At 37.9% G+C, this 18,673-nt stretch overlaps 1 long non-coding RNA gene across 1 annotated transcript in view; it reads left to right on the forward strand.

Annotated features, from left to right (window-relative positions):
• Positions 1-6,009: 6,009 nt before the first annotated feature.
• LOC136879222 (uncharacterized) overlaps positions 6,010-18,673 on the forward strand; it is a 185,990-nt gene continuing 173,326 nt past the window's right edge. The window contains exon 1 of the long non-coding RNA XR_010860910.2: positions 6,010-6,158. This is a non-coding gene — a long non-coding RNA (uncharacterized lncRNA). The remainder of the gene's footprint in view (positions 6,159-18,673) is intronic.

The raw sequence follows: 18,673 nt of genomic DNA on the forward strand, positions 1-18,673 counted from the left end.
GACGTGCATGGTCTCCTATATGCTGTATTAATAAGAAGTTCATTGCCTTAATAGATCGCATGGGCCATACCTTCCTACGCCGCCATTTTGTAAATGGTCTACGAGATGCGAACGGGCACAATATGTTAGACTGTTGAGCACCTAAGACAGTTAATACTGCTGGAATTGTAAAATGTAGGTAGTGCCTTTGATAGGCCTGGACATTTTGTTGAAAATGTAAATTTTATAGATCGAAGATGCTCTGGGTATTAATGTAAATGTTGAAGGATGCCTTTGGAAGGCTGCAATGGTGTAATGTTGGGACAATAGTCTCCTAGATTACTAGATAACTTTGTGGAGCAAAATGTGCTCTTGAAACATTGTATATTTTGAATACTCTGTAAACAAAATTGTGAGGGTCGTCTCCTTGACTGTTGATTGAAAGAAGCTGTAGCGCTCGTTGGAGAATTATTGTTGTTATTCCATATTCTAAAACTGTTGCCTTATGTTATGATCTTTGTACCTGAATTTTGTAAAGTCTTATTTCGGAAAAAAAGAAGAAAAGAGAGTTAAGAAAGAAATATAACCATCATTTTAAAATTTAAAATCGATCTTCTGATTGTTCTACCTTGACCCATTCATGCCCGCACCTTCTTTCACCTGTGTCCAACACGGAATCCCCGGAACAAATAACAACAATAATAAAAATAAATAATAATTAATAATAATAAGTTCAACTATATTTTTTTAATTTACGGAGATGCAGAGATATCGAAATTGTGTCGAACAATTCCTTCTCTTGCTGTTAAATCTACCGATACGAGGCTGGCGAATTCGAGCACCTTCAAATACCACCGGACTGAGAGTGGATCGAAGCAACCAACTTGGGCTCGTAAGACCAACGCTCTCCCATCCGAGCCACTTTTCTGGAGGTAGCAAGTGATATTGATGTCTCCGTAGCATGGCTGATTCTGTTGGCTAAATGTATCATTTTACACCTGTATAAACAGCTAATGTTTCCACGGCCGGCACCTCATCGAATATAGACCTTGGTCCAGTGAGGTTTGTGGCTTCCGATACTTCAATCGTGTTCGATCCCGGATCACTCCGGTAGTAAATTGCAACTTGCAATTTAATTTGCAAGCATGATTATTATTATTATTGTTATTATTATTAGGTCTATGATGTGTTCATATAACCAATATTAAAATGATCTTACACTTGCCTCGTATTCTGTTTCAAAATTAAGAACTACGGCCAAACGCGAAGTTTGCTAGCTACTGTGGATTCGACATTCTAGACTATTCATCAGCGTTTTCAAGTGAAGAACTCTCAGTTTGGCAGACGATCAACAAGTAAGAGAGACTAATAACCTTTCTCAGTGTTCGTGTCAGGTGTATGCGAATCATTTGATGTATAGTTTCGTAAAACCGAATGTAATAATTACAGTACTTCAGATCGGGTGTATTCTTTCAAGAGTATCGTCTCCTAACGAGCTATTTTGTACCAGTCTATAGGATGGGTCACCTACAACAAAATAATTATAATATTCAAATGCAGTTTTAATTGTTTGAACAAACTCTAACAGTGTTGCCAACTTATATTTTCAAGATCCGCTAAATACTACTAAAATCCGCTAAAATTCCGCTAAAATTCCGTCAAGAAATCCGATCTCAAGTAATGAGCAATAATAATAATAATAATAATAATAATAATAATAATAATAATAATAATAATAATTATAATAATAATAATAATAATAATAATAATAATAATAACAAGTAAATGTCTGCACTCACCTTATCTGTAAGTTTCACTGGGATTAACCCCCTGCCTTTGAGCCGGCGAGCTAAAACATGTAGGCGTTTTACTGCCGGGTGCAAACTAAGTGAATCCCCTACCTCAAGAGCCACACACAGAACAGGCCAGTTCAATAACCTGTCTTCCTTTATGGTATAAATATAAAAGCTACTCTCTCACAGTTTCATTATCTGCCGTCTTTCGTGAACTAAGAGATAAGTTCCAATTCCCCTCTCATTACAAATTTATGATACCATGATCTCATAACATCGAATCCAAATCACACGTTTTCCTCGTGTGACTGTAGCTCCTGACAAGAAATACGGAATAGCTCGGAGACAGACTGGAGTACAAATTTTAGAAAAAACGTAAAATTGATAAAATACTAAATTCGGCTATAATAAATCTAGAATTCCGCCAAAAAAATCCGCTGTCCGCTAAATGATATTTTTCTCCGCCGACAGTCTTCTAATTCCGCCAAATTTAGCGGAAAATCCGCTAAGTTGGCAACACTGCCTCTAAACGTATTTCTCGATGACGTTCGTGAATACAATACAAACAGTGTGATACAGACCGAAATATACAGTTTCCATCAGCGACTATTGGATAATTCGACGTTCCATAGTTATAACATCATAATGAACACGATGGCGAAGAGCAGAAAATAAAACACGATATCTACCTTCCTATCACCATACAGAACAATATAATATGGAGAAATAATCAAAACGAAGGGAATTGAACAATAATAGTGACAATATATTAATATATTGCTAGGAACCGCTAAAGAGAGTAACCCGTGATGTCATGGAGTAACCTACCTTATTTAACGGCGGCACACTGCAAACCACAGAACACGAATAAATAACAGAAATACACAGTCCATGTTAGAGCTTGGAAACAAAGATGCTCGCAGCGCTCCTAGTGGTCTGGCTGCTAAGTGATAGCACGGCCGAATGGATCTCTTGCTGCGCTAGCGAGAGCGAGGCATCAAGTTGGCCGTTGTGATAGGTATGAGAATCGAAGCTTGCAAAATTCCTCAGGTATGAAAACTTTCGTTTTGTTAAATAGGATATCTCGCATCCCCACACGTTTCTCAGTATTTTAACGTACTGAATAACATGTAATAGTCTACAATTTTTACCATAATGCATATGGCATGACTGCTATATATGTTTTACTCCTGGTTCATCAATTACTTTGTATTTTCGGACTTTCGTATAAACCACTACGAACTGATAAATACAAGAAATGTCATTACATTTCCTGAGTGAAAAATGGCCTATTTGGTTTCAATTCATTTTTGAAAATATGCTTTATGTCGCAACGATATAGAAAAGATTTATGGCGAGGATGGGATAGGAAAGGGCTAAGAGCGGGAAGGAAACGACGGTGGCCTTAATTAAGGTACAGCCCAGCATTTTCCTGGTGTGAAAATGGGAAACTAAGGAAAACCATCTTCAGGGCTGAGGACAGTGAGATTCAAACCTACCATCTCCCAAATGCAAATTCCCAGTTACGCGACATTAATAGTCTACAATTTGTCTTTCATAATGAATATGGCATGAATGCTCTATATGTTTTACTACTGGCTCATAAATTACTTTGTATTTTCAGACTTTCGTATACATAACGAAACGACATTCAATGTTATTCAATATGTTAAAATGCTGAGAAACGTGTGGGGAGGCAGGATAATATCCTAAATAACAAAACGAAAGTTTTCATACCAGGAGATACTTTGGAATCTAAGATTCTTATACCTATCACCGCGGTAGCTCACTCCATTTGGAAACCTACAAGCTGAAAAATAATCTTTGTCACTTGGAACAGGACCACAATATTGCATACTATGACATTATGAGTACAGTTTGGAATGAGGAGCTTTGAATGCTTTGTATTCTGTGGGAGACACACTGACATATCCTTATCAACCAATAAAATCAATATCATGATGACATTTGAAGTTTTAAAGTTTATTGAAGGTAATGCAAATTAATTAATACATTGAAAACAATATAATCATTGTAAATGACAACAGGAGAAGCAGATGAAACTGATGATTCTTTCAGAGAAAGGATATGTACATAAGAAAGACAATCCATCCATCCATCCATCCATCCATCCATCCATCCATCCATCCATCCATCCATCCATCCATCCATCCATCCATCCATCCATCCATCCATCCATCCATCATCAGCGAGCTGCTTTTTTGGCTGTCGTCGAGGTGGTAGTTTAATTATAATGTACTCAAGCAATGTTTACCACCACACAAGTCTTAAAACTGCCTAGGCAATTCGTCGGTTAATAAAAATACAGTACCATGGTTTCAGCAAACTCAGGGTTAAAGAAAGAGAGCAGTAGTTGAAAAATTTTCTACACAGCAACAGTGAAACAGGCCGTGGACAGAACACACACTGCTTTCTAAGGCCTGGAATAAAGAAGAATGAAATGATAATCTCCCTGCGACTAAGGTTTCATGTCTGTACCAATATCTTTGACCATATGCTAGAATGCAATGCACGGTCTAATACGGGTCAGGAACGAATGCTACTTATGGAGCCACCATCTTGAGGCACGATGTTGGCGTCAACATTTTTCATCACTCAAGTTCTTATGTGACCATTGAAACCATGGTGGACGTTCATTCGATTAGCTTCAGCCGGGCAGCGCTCTCGCCTCTATCTGGCATTCTAGCTCGTTGCTAGAATCGTGGTCAATGTAACTGTGGTGGTGCACTCTGTTGAAAGTCACAGAATGAAGTGCGCTATTGCCATCTCTTGTCAGTTATTGCAACTGATTGTAACTGCTTTCTCAAGCCGAGAGGAAGCTTCGCCCAAATAATGAAAACTTCATATTAAAGTGATTACTATCAACGAAGAAGCGCAATTATGCGCAATGTAGAGATAAGCATCTTTAATTTAAAGCAAAATAATTTGAAAATCGGCGAAGTAGATTGTAGACAGAGAGCATACTTATCGCGTACAGGTGAGTAGCATTATGCGAATGTTAATTTCATAAAATAAAATGCTAATAATTCATGGAGCGACAGATGCAATGTATCAGCCTTAGGGATAAGATCCGTTCAGAGGACATCAGGAGAAGAACTAATGTAACAGACGTCCTAGAGAGAGTAGCAAGACTAAAATGGCAATTGATAGGACACGTAGCTCGACAAGACTACAACAGGTGGACATCTAGGATTGTTCACTCGAGACCGTGGGAACACAAAAGAGGCATTGGAAGACCCAAGAAGAGATGGCTCGACGACATAAAGCTGTTGGCTGGAACACGCTGGTTCCAAGTGGCTCAAGACCGAAGACGATGGAAGCATATGAAAGAGGCCTATATCCAGCAGTGGATTGAAATAGGCTAGAAAATAAGAAGAAGAAGAAGAAGAAGAAGAAGAAAGAAAATCCTAATAATAGTTTAAAAAAAAGGAAACAATAGTTATGGCATATATATACAGGTACCGGTAACTTTCAACTAAATCACATTTCATAAAAGTCAGTCCAGTGGGGAGTTGTTGGCGAATTACAAAAGGAAACTGCATTGCGTTTTAAATATATCGAGTATTATTATTATTATTATTATTATTATTATTATTATTATTATTATTATTATTATTCCAGTATTGTTTAGAAATGTAGAATGATTTTTAAACTAAAAAAGGTTCCTACGTGATGACATTCCCTGGTTTGCCCTGACGCAGGTTTTTGTCTTTCTTTTTTTGACAGTTGCTGTACTTCGATCCTTGTATAGGTTTACTGCAGTTTGTGAACAACATTTTGAACAAACATATCTCTAGATGTAGGACTTTTATGACTGTTTGTTCTGGAACCAACGTACATTAGCAGATTGTGCTTTTGCCAGCTCGGCAATACAACTTCTTAAGTTCTCATAACTGATAGCTGATAACCACGATATTAATCTCTTCAAATACCAGTCATCAAAATCACCACACATGTGTTAATATCGCCCTCGTGACCTACAACTAGGTTTGTTTATCTTAAATCCTGCGGAAGTTGACAACGTTCCGGAAATGTAAGTCATGAGCCATACGAAAGGTACTTCAAAGATCTAGGTTAAGTATGGTTTTAAAGCGTAATGTTCATTTTATGTTAAGATTAAATGGCTCTGAAAGCATGTTGTTTTGCAAGCGATAAGAAGCTATGACAGATATTTATTTCGCATATATTATCACGGATGTTGTCTACAAAGCTCTCTGAGTGGAGTGGGAAACATGTCAAGTTTGCATATATAAACAGAGAGTCGTTGAAGACATGACTGTTAGAAGAGAGGTGAGGAACTCCATGATGAATTTTCTTACTGCATTCTTGGTAGCCATAGTGTTATCACCAGCCTGCCATTGTCAGGTGAGTGTCAACATAGAGGTGAGGTGTGGAACTTGGTCTAAACTATGAATAGCTGTTCATAAACAGATACACCTCCCAATGTAATTCCATGATTGGAAGTTAAACGTGGAATAAGTTTTCACAGAGAAACTACCCGATCAAATACGCCACACTTACATCGTTATCAGAAGCCGTACAGAGCATGCATGTACCCTGCTGAATTCAAAAATGTACCAAATCCACTATAAATATTTTAGGGATAGGATAAAATGGAACTACTGCTTTAGTAACAGCAATTTTTCTAGATGTTATGTGACCCAATTCTATATTCATTTCTTGAGTTTCATACCAAGCATAGTGGTTTGATGATTATTTGATCATATTATTTTATGCAATTTAAATGATATTTGGTACCTTTTGACATAAAATTATGTTTTATTGTCTATTGTCGTACGTTGACAGCTTTTCAATCTTTTAAATTATTGCCCACATTAACTTTGTAAGTTATCAACCTTCATGAAATACAAACAGTAAAAATCATTTTCTTCATCCTTAAAGACATTTGGAATTTTCAGTACATTAGCGTGAAACAGCAAATCCTGCATATTCTAACTCATCGCAAGAAGCATGGACACTTACTGGAAACTATACCTAAGCCACCATGACACATTGCAGAAAATCACGAGTCGAAAATCGCTCACCTTGTTGGCTGAATGGATTTTGTAATGCCGAGCTGGCACGAGCGCATTTTTCCATGTACGTTGGTTACGTAATAAACAGTCAAAATGATCGTACATCTAGAGATCGATCGGTTTAAAAGGTTGTTCTGAAACTGCAGTTGCCCATATAAGGGTCGAAGCACAGCAAGTATCAAAAAAGGAAGACAACTTAACATGGATGCGGTACTTTTTGCTGAATATGCTTATTCAGAGATATTCTAACACATAACAAGACAAAGTTGCCACCTGCAGCTAATTTTTCAAATTTTTGAATTTAGTAACTTTTAGAATTAAGCTCCACATACATAGTTGAGCATTTTAAACACTATTAGGGCAAATAATAGTAGTGTATTAGAATGAAATAGTAATAATTATAAACACAATCCCGGGGCCCACTGTCTGTGATTTCGTTTGTTTTGTCAAATTTTAAGGTACTTATCCGTTATAGGTGAACTCAAGGCAGTATCAGTTGTTTTTAGCTTTCGTGTCTACTTGCCCATCTCTTTGTCCGTCTGTTCCACCATCACGGTGAAACGGCTGGATAGATCTCAACAAAACTTCATATTTAGAGTGTACTCATCAAGGAGAATGTTTAGATATGGACTGGGATTCTGTAGGAAAAGCAGAAAAGATTACTTCACTTTTCTCTTATACTGTTGATTTTCTGGAAAATCCGTGGAAAATATGTCAAACATCCCTTCATTTTAAACAACTTTTTGTTGTATACATAATTTCGCATACTCTTCAAATTACGGAAAATAATTACTGTTTTCTTCGGGTTTCATGCTCTTCATTAATAATACTAATAATAATAATAATAATAATAATAATAATAATAATAATAATAATAATAATAATAATAATAATAATAATCGTATGGCCTCAGCTACCGTGTGCAGACATTTCAATTTGACGCCATCTGGCTGTCTGCTCGTCAATTTCGACGTTTCGTTTTACTCTAGGCCCCCACTAGATGGCAGACCGAGTAAACCGAAACTCTCTTGGGCGTCTATGGCTGAGATTTAATGAATTTTGTCGGGTAAACACCAAATGTGTCACCAGAGATCTTTTACATGCCGACATCGTACAACATGGAGTGTCGAATGGACTTTTTTCCGCCCTTCAAAAATCCGGCTACCTCTGCCGGGTTTGAACCCGCTATCTTGGGATCCGGAGGCCGACACTCTACCGCTGATCCACAGAAGTATGCTCTTCATTGAGTGACTGACAGACCGACAACAAACCTACCTAACGGTTACCACGGCAACGTCTCTAGCTGCTTGCCAGCACGGAAGTAACTTAATGCCATTTTCGTCATCATGTATGTAAACTCGTGGTTATTCCTCCAGTAGAAGGCGTGAGAGACGTTAAGCTGCCGTTCTGCGGGATATTTGCGGAATACCAATGGAGGTTACAATCGTCTTCGAATAACACTAAGGGGGACTGTTAATATTTGAACAGTACCGCGGAGTGTAGCCCATTCTTTCAAACTGCAAGGTGATTTCTGACATTTGCTGTAATTTTAAATTTCTTTCTACTTCTGATTTCTGCTGTAATTTCTTGCCTCTGCCTTGCCACTTTAGGCTTATGTAATAATACCGTAATTCATCTTCTTATCTGTTTACCTAAGAATCCCTGCACCTAAATTTCTCCTCTGATACCGCTTTCTTAAATTCATAACTCGTATCATCACAATTTAGTGAGAGTCATTTTATTTTCCAATACATCCACTTGATGTTTACATATTTATCATATTCGGCTTTCCTCAGTTATATTCCTATTTTCAATTAATGTCGACTTTCTTAACTGCATCATTCTCTTATTTACTTTCTCCGTATGCAAGGACTAATCCTGAAATCTGGATACACTTTCTTTTGTGGAACAATTCCAAGCTATTGAAATGTGTACTATTTTGGCCCCGAAAAATATCGAAATATGGAGGTAATTTTAATGACGGTGCATACCTTCGTTTCGGGTTAATTAAGTCGTATCACAAAACAGATGGCACAATTGCCGTTCAAATTGGAGAGATCTACAACATTAGTCCCATGACTTTTTGCCGTACCCTGATCCGTTATACGTTGGACAGAGTTGCATTTCTCGTTTCTATGTTAATTTTTTTAATTTTTACAGGTATATATGTTATCGTTTGACACACTTATCTATATAAATAAAATTGTTTCTGTTTGTCTGTTTGTCTGTCTGTTTGTCTGTTCCACCATCACGTCGAAACGGCTGGATAGATCTCAACCAAACTTCATATTTAGAGTATACTGACCCCGGGGAAGGTTTCGATATGCATATCATTTTAAAATCTTTGAAAAGACGGGGGTTTTATAGGAAAAACGGTTTTCCTCCATTTTCTCTTATACTATTATAGGCAAAATATCGAATTTGTCGTATAAGGACGAGACAAAGCTCAATTTAATCCTCTTGACGCAAAGAACAAAACTCGGTAAGCCCTACGGGCCCGAAAACCATGTTTTAAGGCCCTAAAACCAACCGTTACGGAGATATTGGCACCACACTACCCCTGCTCTAGGAATCGGATAAAGAAATGAACTGCCGTAACCATGGCAACGTCAGCTCCAGGATTCTAGAGCAGTGAGATTATGCATGTACGTTTGGGCATAGCTGTCAACCAAAATAGGTACAAATAAGACTTAATATCTGGGAAAAAAATATACTGTTGTGTAAGGCACTCATAGGACTCCTTTGGGCGGGGATAAATAAAATTGTTTCTGTTTGTCTGTCTGTTTGTCTGTTCCACCATCACGTCGAAACGGCTGGATAGATCTCAACCAAACTTCATATTTAGGGTATACTCATCCCGGAGAAGGTTTTGATATGCATATCATTTTAAAATCCTTGAATAGACAGGGGGTTTATAGGAAAACCAGAATGGTTTTTCCACCATCACGTCGAAACGGCTGGATGGATCTCAACCAAACATTGTATTTAGAGTATACTAATCCCGGGGAAGGTTTAGATATGCATATCATTTTAAAATCCTTGAATAGACGGGGGGTTTATAGGAAAACCAGAGTGGTTTTCCCACCATCACGTCGAAACGGCTGGATAGATCTCAGCCAAACTTCATATTTAGAGTATACTCATCCCAGGAAAGGTTCCGATATGCATATAATTTTAAAATCTTTGAATAGACGGGGTGTTTATAGGAAAACCACAGTGGTTTTCCTCTATTTTCTCTTATACTATTGATTTTCTGTAAACTTCGTTTACCGTACGTGAAACGTCTCTTCATTATAAACAACTTTCGTTATGTTCATAATTTACCTTACTCTTCACATGACGGAGAAATTTACAATTTTCTGCTGGTATCATGCTCTGCATTTAGTGACCGACAGACCGACAACGAACCTACAGGTTACCATGGCAACGTCTCTGACTGCATGCCAGTAGGGAAGTAACGTATTGCCATTTTCCTCATCATGCTTTTAAATTCGTGGTTGTTCCTTGGGTAGATGGCAAGAGAGGCATCAATCGGCTCATCTGCGGGATATTGGCGGAATATCGTTGGAGGTTATAACCGCCCTCGAATAGATTAAGTAATAACACCATTAGTCATCTTCATATTTGTTTACCTAAGAATCACTGAACCTAAATTTCTCCTCTGTTAGCGCTTTATTATATCCATAACTCACGGCATTTATTTATTTGTCGTTATCCGGCTGTCCTCAGTTATAATCCATTTTCTATTAGTTTCAACATTCTTAACTGTATTATTTTCTTCCTTAATTACGCCGTATGTACGTGAATGCTAGAAACTACTGGATGCATTTCCACCAAGATTCGTATTTAGAATACACCTGTCCTTGATAGGTTTCAGGGCAAATATTGTTTCTAAATCCCTGAACTAACTGGGGGTTTATACGAAACCGAAACAGTGATTTTGCACTTCCAAAAAATATACACAACAAAAGTTTATGGAAGTCTACCTACCTTGGTAGAAATTAATGTCTAAACCTTTTTTTCTCATGTGCATCATTTCGATACGAGGATCAATAAGGGAGATATCATTAAAGGACCGTTTTTCTGTACAAGTCCCATCGGACTTAACTCACGAGCGGGTGCGTGTAAAGCGTATTCCTTACAACTTGAAAACTACTGAAGACATTCGAAACAAAATTTATATTTAGCATCCACCTGTCCAAAGGTAGGTTTTAAACGTAAATAACATTTCATGTTCCGGAATGGACTGGCGGTTTATAAGGAACCGAAATGGTGATTTTACTCTTCCACAATATATACAGAACAAGACCAACCTGACTGGAAATCGACCAAACCTGATGGAATTCCACCTCTAAACCTTTTTTTTCATGTGCATTTTTTCGTCAGGAGGATTAATAAGGGAGATATCATGAATGGTCACTTTTGCAGGTTAAGTCCAGCGGACATAGCCCAAAAGGTGTTTTACATGGAGCAGATTCCTTATCTATATAAATCAAATCGTAACGACTGTGTACCTCTACACTGACTATTTTGGCGAAATTTTCGTACAGCTTTCCGTTTAAGGGGTAATAATAACAATCTCCATAATTTTTGATTTCCTGAAAGTCCTAATTTTTACCCGCCTCGCCCAAAATCCACATTGTGGCATAATCTGCCAGAAGAATAAGAAGATAATTGAAATTTGACAAAATTATACGTTTTAGCCTGTAACGAATGAAAAATCCTATATCATTAAATTTTTCAAACTAACTGGGGGTTTATACGAAACCGAAACAGTGATTTTGCACTTCCAAAAAATATACACAACAAAAGTTTATGGAAGTCTACCTACCTTGGTAGAAATTAATGTCTAAACCTTTTTTTCTCATGTGCATCATTTCGATACGAGGATCAATAAGGGAGATATCATTAAAGGACCGTTTTTCTGTACAAGTCCCATCGGACTTAACTCACGAGCGGGTGCGTGTAAAGCGTATTCCTTACAACTTGAAAACTACTGAAGACATTCGAAACAAAATTTATATTTAGCATCCACCTGTCCAAAGGTAGGTTTTAAACGTAAATAACATTTCATGTTCCGGAATGGACTGGCGGTTTATAAGGAACCGAAATGGTGATTTTACTCTTCCACAATATATACAGAACAAGACCAACCTGACTGGAAATCGACCAAACCTGATGGAATTCCACCTCTAAACCTTTTTTTTCATGTGCATTTTTTCGTCAGGAGGATTAATAAGGGAGATATCATGAATGGTCACTTTTGCAGGTTAAGTCCAGCGGACATAGCCCAAAAGGTGTTTTACATGGAGCAGATTCCTTATCTATATAAATCAAATCGTAACGACTGTGTACCTCTACACTGACTATTTTGGCGAAATTTTCGTACAGCTTTCCGTTTAAGGGGTAATAATAACAATCTCCATAATTTTTGATTTCCTGAAAGTCCTAATTTTTACCCGCCTCGCCCAAAATCCACATTGTGGCATAATCTGCCAGAAGAATAAGAAGATAATTGAAATTTGACAAAATTATACGTTTTAGCCTGTAACGAATGAAAAATCCTATATCATTAAATTTTTCATTTTTTATCCCCGAAGAATATCGAAATATGCAGGCAATTTTAATGATGGTGCAGACCTTCGGAAATTCCTATCACGTAACGGATTGCACAATCTCCGTTCAATTTGGAATGATCTACAACCTTGGTCTTATGACTTTATGCCGTATCTGTATCCCTTTTACGTTTGATTTTTCTCTATTAATCGATGTTAAGTCAATTTGGAATTTTCACATGCATTATTCATACTTTCAATTACTTATATGAAATACAGAATCATCAAACTCTTCACGAAAATTGGCCCACTCAGTAGCCATATGTGAGCCAAATGCTACGTATGTAGCTGTCACATTATTATCCGAAAAGTAATGTAATGTGAGATGATCTTACAAAACCTTTACCCTGTTCCACGTTTCTAAATCTGACCCAAGAATAGATGACATATCATTGGACCAGCCATTTAGGCCACTAAATCCGGCGTGTCTTATGGTATAATCCTTTGTCGATATGACGTACGTTTAGTAGCAGTTAATCTGTAAATGAAGGTCTTCAATATTGTAAACACGCATATACTTTCGTATGTCGATCTATATATATTCACTGATGTCGATTTAGCGATCGAGAAAGGGTCGGTCTGCTATTGTAATCAGTACTCCCCACACCGACTTTGACTGGCAGTAGGAAAGGGTTCCTTCTCCAACTCCTGTGTAACTGTCATTAGTAAGGAAGGCCTACAATTGTAATGAATAGTTCCCTTCTCGATTTGACTTGCAGAAGGTAAGTGAGCATGCAGTTTTGTTTAAAACTCCCCTACCCGATTGTGTTTGGCAGTAGGCAAGGGTGCCCGCCATTATAAAGAAATGTACTCATCTAAAATGTGACTGGCATTAGGCATAGTGGCCTGCTATTTTGATGGAAACTCACCAACTTGGTGTGACTGGCAGTACGCTGGCTGGCAGTAGGAAAAGGGGCCTGTCATTATAATGATAACTGCACAACTCAATTTCGAGTGATAGTAGGGTAATTGCCTGCCATTATAATAAAAACTGTAATCTGTCTGGAGGTAGGAAAGGGGGGCTGCCATTTTAACGAAAACTCCCCAAATCGATTCTGTCCGCATAGTAGGCAATGGGGCCTGCAATTATAATGTAAACTTCCCAACCTGATTGTGAATGCCAGTAGGCAAGTGAGCCTGCCGTTATATCACAAATCCGTAACAAACACTTTACATTGGAAACGTACGGGGACCTCCCCATGCTCTTTCTCGGATAACGCTAAGAGACATGCAATTTTAAAACTATCTTATTTACTGCATGTACACTATTTACTTCGATATTCGAATACAATGTAGAATACCGTAGCGAAGCACGGGTACATTCGCTAGTCTATATAAATAAAATTGTTTCTGTTTGTCTGTTTGTCTGTCTGTTTGTCTGTTCCACCATCACGTCGAAACGGCTGGACAGATCTCAACCAAACTTCATATTTAGAGTATACTGACCCCGGGGAAGGTTTCGATATGCATATCATTTTAAAATCTTTGAAAAGACGGGGGTTTTATAGGAAGAACGGTTTTCCTCCATTTTCTCTTATACTATTATAGGCAAAATATCGAATTTGTCGTATAAGGACGAGACAAAGCTCAATTTAATCCTCTTGACGCAAGGAACAAAACTCGGTAAGCCCTACGGGCCCGAAAACCATGTTTTAAGGCCCTAAAACCAACCGTTACGGAGATGTTGGCACCACACTACCCCTGCTCTAGGAATCGGATAAAGAAATGAACTGCCGTAACCATGGCAACGTCAGCTCCAGGATTCTAGAGCAGTGAGATTATGCATGTACGTTTGGGCATAGCTGTCAACCAAAATAGGTACAAATAAGACTTAATATCTGGGAAAAAATATACTGTTGTGTAAGGCACTCATAGGACTCCTTTGGGCGGGGATAAATAAAATTGTTTCTGTTTGTCTGTCTGTTTGTCTGTTCCACCATCACGTCGAAACGGCTGGATAGATCTCAACCAAACTTCATATTTAGGGTATAATCATCCCGGAGAAGGTTTTGATATGCATATCATTTTAAAATCCTTGAATAGACAGGGGGTTTATAGGAAAACCAGAATGGTTTTTCCACCATCACGTCGAAACGGCTGGATAGATCTCAACCAAACTTCATATTTAGAGGATACTCATCGCGGGGAAGTTTTCCATATGCATATCATTTTAAAATATTTGAATATATGGGGGGTTTATAGGAAAATCAGAATGGTTTTTCCAACATCACGTCGAAACGGCTGGATGGATCTCAACCAAACATTGTATTTAGAGTATACTAATCCCGGGGAAGGTTTAGATATGCATATCATTTTAAAATCCTTGAATAGACGGGGGGTTTATAGGAAAACCAGAGTGGTTTTCCCACCATCACGTCGAAACGGCTGGATAGATCTCAGCCAAACTTCATATTTAGAGTATACTCATCCCAGGAAAGGTTCCGATATGCATATAATTTTAAAATCTTTGAATAGACGGGGTGTTTATAGGAAAACCACAGTAGTTTTCCTCTATTTTCTCTTATACTATTGATTTTCTGTAAACTTCGTTTACCGTACGTGAAACGTCTCTTCATTATAAACAACTTTCGTTATGTTCATAATTTACCTTACTCTTCACATGACGGAGAAATTTACAATTTTCTGCTGGTATCATGCTCTGCATTTAGTGACCGACAGACCGACAACGAACCTACAGGTTACCATGGCAACGTCTCTGACTGCATGCCAGTAGGGAAGTAACGTATTGCCATTTTCATCATCATGCTTTTAAATTCGTGGTTGTTCCTTGGGTAGATGGCAAGAGAGGCATCAATCGGCTCATCTGCGGGATATTGGCGGAATATCGTTGGAGGTTATAACCGCCCTCGAATAGATTAAGTAATAACACCATTAGTCATCTTCATATTTGTTTACCTAAGAATCACTGAACCTAAATTTCTCCTCTGTTAGCGCTTTTTTATATCCATAACTCACGGCATTTATTTATTTGTCGTTATCCGGCTGTCCTCAGTTATAATCCATTTTCTATTAGTTTCAACATTCTTAACTGTATTATTTTCTTCCTTAATTACGCCGTATGTACGTGAATGCTAGAAACTACTGGATGCATTTCCACCAAGATTCGTATTTAGAATACACCTGTCCTTGATAGGTTTCAGGGCAAATATTGTTTCTAAATCCCTGAACTAACTGGGGGTTTATACGAAACCGAAACAGTGATTTTGCACTTCCAAAAAATATACACAACAAAAGTTTATGGAAGTCTACCTACCTTGGTAGAAATTAATGTCTAAACCTTTTTTTCTCATGTGCATCATTTCGATACGAGGATCAATAAGGGAGATATCATTAAAGGACCGTTTTTCTGTACAAGTCCCATCGGACTTAACTCACGAGCGGGTGCGTATAAAGCGTATTCCTTACAACTTGAAAACTACTGAAGACATTCGAAACAAAATTTATATTTAGCATCCACCTGTCCAAAGGTAGGTTTTAAACGTAAATAACATTTCATGTTCCGGAATGGACTGGCGGTTTATAAGGAACCGAAATGGTGATTTTACTCTTCCACAATATATACAGAACAAGACCAACCTGACTGGAAATCGACCAAACCTGATGGAATTCCACCTCTAAACCCTTTTTTTTCATGTGCATTTTTTCGTCAGGAGGATTAATAAGGGAGATATCATGAATGGTCACTTTTGCAGGTTAAGTCCAGCGGACATAGCCCAAAAGGTGTTTTACATGGAGCAGATTCCTTATCTATATAAATCAAATCGTAACGACTGTGTACCTCTACACTGACTATTTTGGCGAAATTTTCGTACAGCTTTCCGTTTAAGGGGTAATAATAACAATCTCCATAATTTTTGATTTCCTGAAAGTCCTAATTTTTACCCGCCTCGCCCAAAATCCACATTGTGGCATAATCTGCCAGAAGAATAAGAAGATAATTGAAATTTGACAAAATTATACGTTTTAGCCCGTAACGAATGAAAAATCCTATATCATTAAATTTTTCATTTTCTATCCCCGAAGAATACCGAAATATGCAGGCAATTTTAATGATGGTGCAGACCTTCGGAAATTCCTATTACGTAACGGATTGCACAATCTCCGTTCAATTTGGAATGATCTACAACCTTGGTCTTATGACTTTATGCCGTATCTGTATCCCTTTTACGTTTGATTTTTCTCTATTAATCGATGTTAAGTCAATTTGGAATTTTCACATGCATTATTCATACTTTCAATTACTTATATGAAATACAGAATCATCAAACTCTTCACGAAAATTGGCCCACTCAGTAGCCATATGTGAGCCAAATGCTACGTATGTAGCTGTCACATTATTATCCGAAAAGTAATGTAATGTGAGATGATCTTACAAAACCTTTACCCTGTTCCACGTTTCTAAATCTGACCCAAGAATAGATGACATATCATTGGACCGGCCATTTAGGCCACTAAATCCGGCGTGTCTTATGGTATAATCCTTTGTCGATATGACGTACGTTTAGTAGCAGTTAATCTGTAAATGAAGGTCTTCAATATTGTAAACACGCATATACTTTCGTATGTCGATCTATATATATTCACTGATGTCGATTTAGCGATCGAGAAAGGGTCGGTCTGCTATTGTAATCAGTACTCCCCACACCGAGTTTGACTGGCAGTAGGAAAGGGTTCCTTCTCCAACTCCTGTGTAACTGTCATTAGTAAGGAAGGCCTACAATTGTAATGAATAGTTCCCTTCTCGATTTGACTTGCAGAAGGTAAGTGAGCATGCAGTTTTGTTTAAAACTCCCCTACCCGATTGTGTTTGGCAGTAGGCAAGGGTGCCCGCCATTATAAAGAAATGTACTCATCTAAAATGTGACTGGCATTAGGCATAGTGGCCTGCTATTTTGATGGAAACTCACCAACTTGGTGTGACTGGCAGTACGCTGGCTGGCAGTAGGAAAAGGGGCCTGTCATTATAATGATAACTGCACAACTCAATTTCGAGTGATAGTAGGGTAATTGCCTGCCATTATAATAAAAACTGTAATCTGTCTGGAGGTAGGAAAGGGGGGCTGCCATTTTAACGAAAACTCCCCAAATCGATTCTGTCCGCATAGTAGGCAATGGGGCCTGCAATTATAATGTAAACTTCCCAACCTGAATGTGAATGCCAGTAGGCAAGTGAGCCTGCCGTTATATCACAAATCCGTAACAAACACTTTACATTGGAAACGTACGGGGACCTCCCCATGCTCTTTCTCGGATAACGCTAAGAGACATGCAATTTTAAAACTATCTTATTTACTGCATGTACACTATTTACTTCGATATTCGAATACAATGTAGAATACCGTAGCGAAGCACGGGTACATTCGCTAGTATAGAAAATATATTATTATAAAATTCGGCACGCACATTGACACGACCAGTGGCCATATGTTAGTCAAATTTTATGAGTCCAGCTACCAAAAAAAGTATCCGAAAATAATGTTACGTTTATAAACTCTACCCAAAATATAACCTATTCAATGTTCCTAACTCAATGTAACCCATAAATGTAGGAGATAGAGAAAATGTAGAACTCTAAAAGTAGCGTCTGATGGCGGAGTCCATTTGTCGATATTACGTACCGTTCAAGAGCAGTAAATCTCGAAATGAAGACCTGCACTTATAAATGTGCCCATGCTTATCTACAGTAAATAAATAAAATTGTAGGGGGTCTGCTGTCTGTAATTTGCTTTTTTTGCCAATTTGTCAGATACTTATCCGTTTTAGGTCAACTCAAGATCGTAGAAGTCGTTTTTAGCTTCCGTGTCTCTTTGTTTGTCTGTTCCACTATCACGGCGAAACGGCTGGAGAGATCTGGACCAAACGCCATATTCAGAGTATACTTATCCAGGAACAGGTTTTCATAAGGATATGATTTAAAAATAACTGAATATACTTGGGGTTTATAGGAAAAATAGAACAGGTTTCTACAATTTTCTCTTATACTATTTATTTTCCATAAAATCCGTAGTGTACAATATGTGAAACTTACCTTCAGAAAAAAAAAAAAAAAAAAAAAACTTTTGTAAATAATTTAGCTTACTCTTCAACTAACGGAGAAAATTATTATTTTCTGCGGGTTTCATGTTCTGCAATGAGCGACTGACACCCGCACAGACCGACAACGAACGTACCAGTTACCAGGGCAACTTCCCCGGCTGTTTGCGAGCAT

Source organism: Anabrus simplex, chromosome 1, assembly GCF_040414725.1.
Source record: "Anabrus simplex isolate iqAnaSimp1 chromosome 1, ASM4041472v1, whole genome shotgun sequence".
Classification (NCBI taxonomy): domain Eukaryota; kingdom Metazoa; phylum Arthropoda; class Insecta; order Orthoptera; family Tettigoniidae; genus Anabrus; species Anabrus simplex.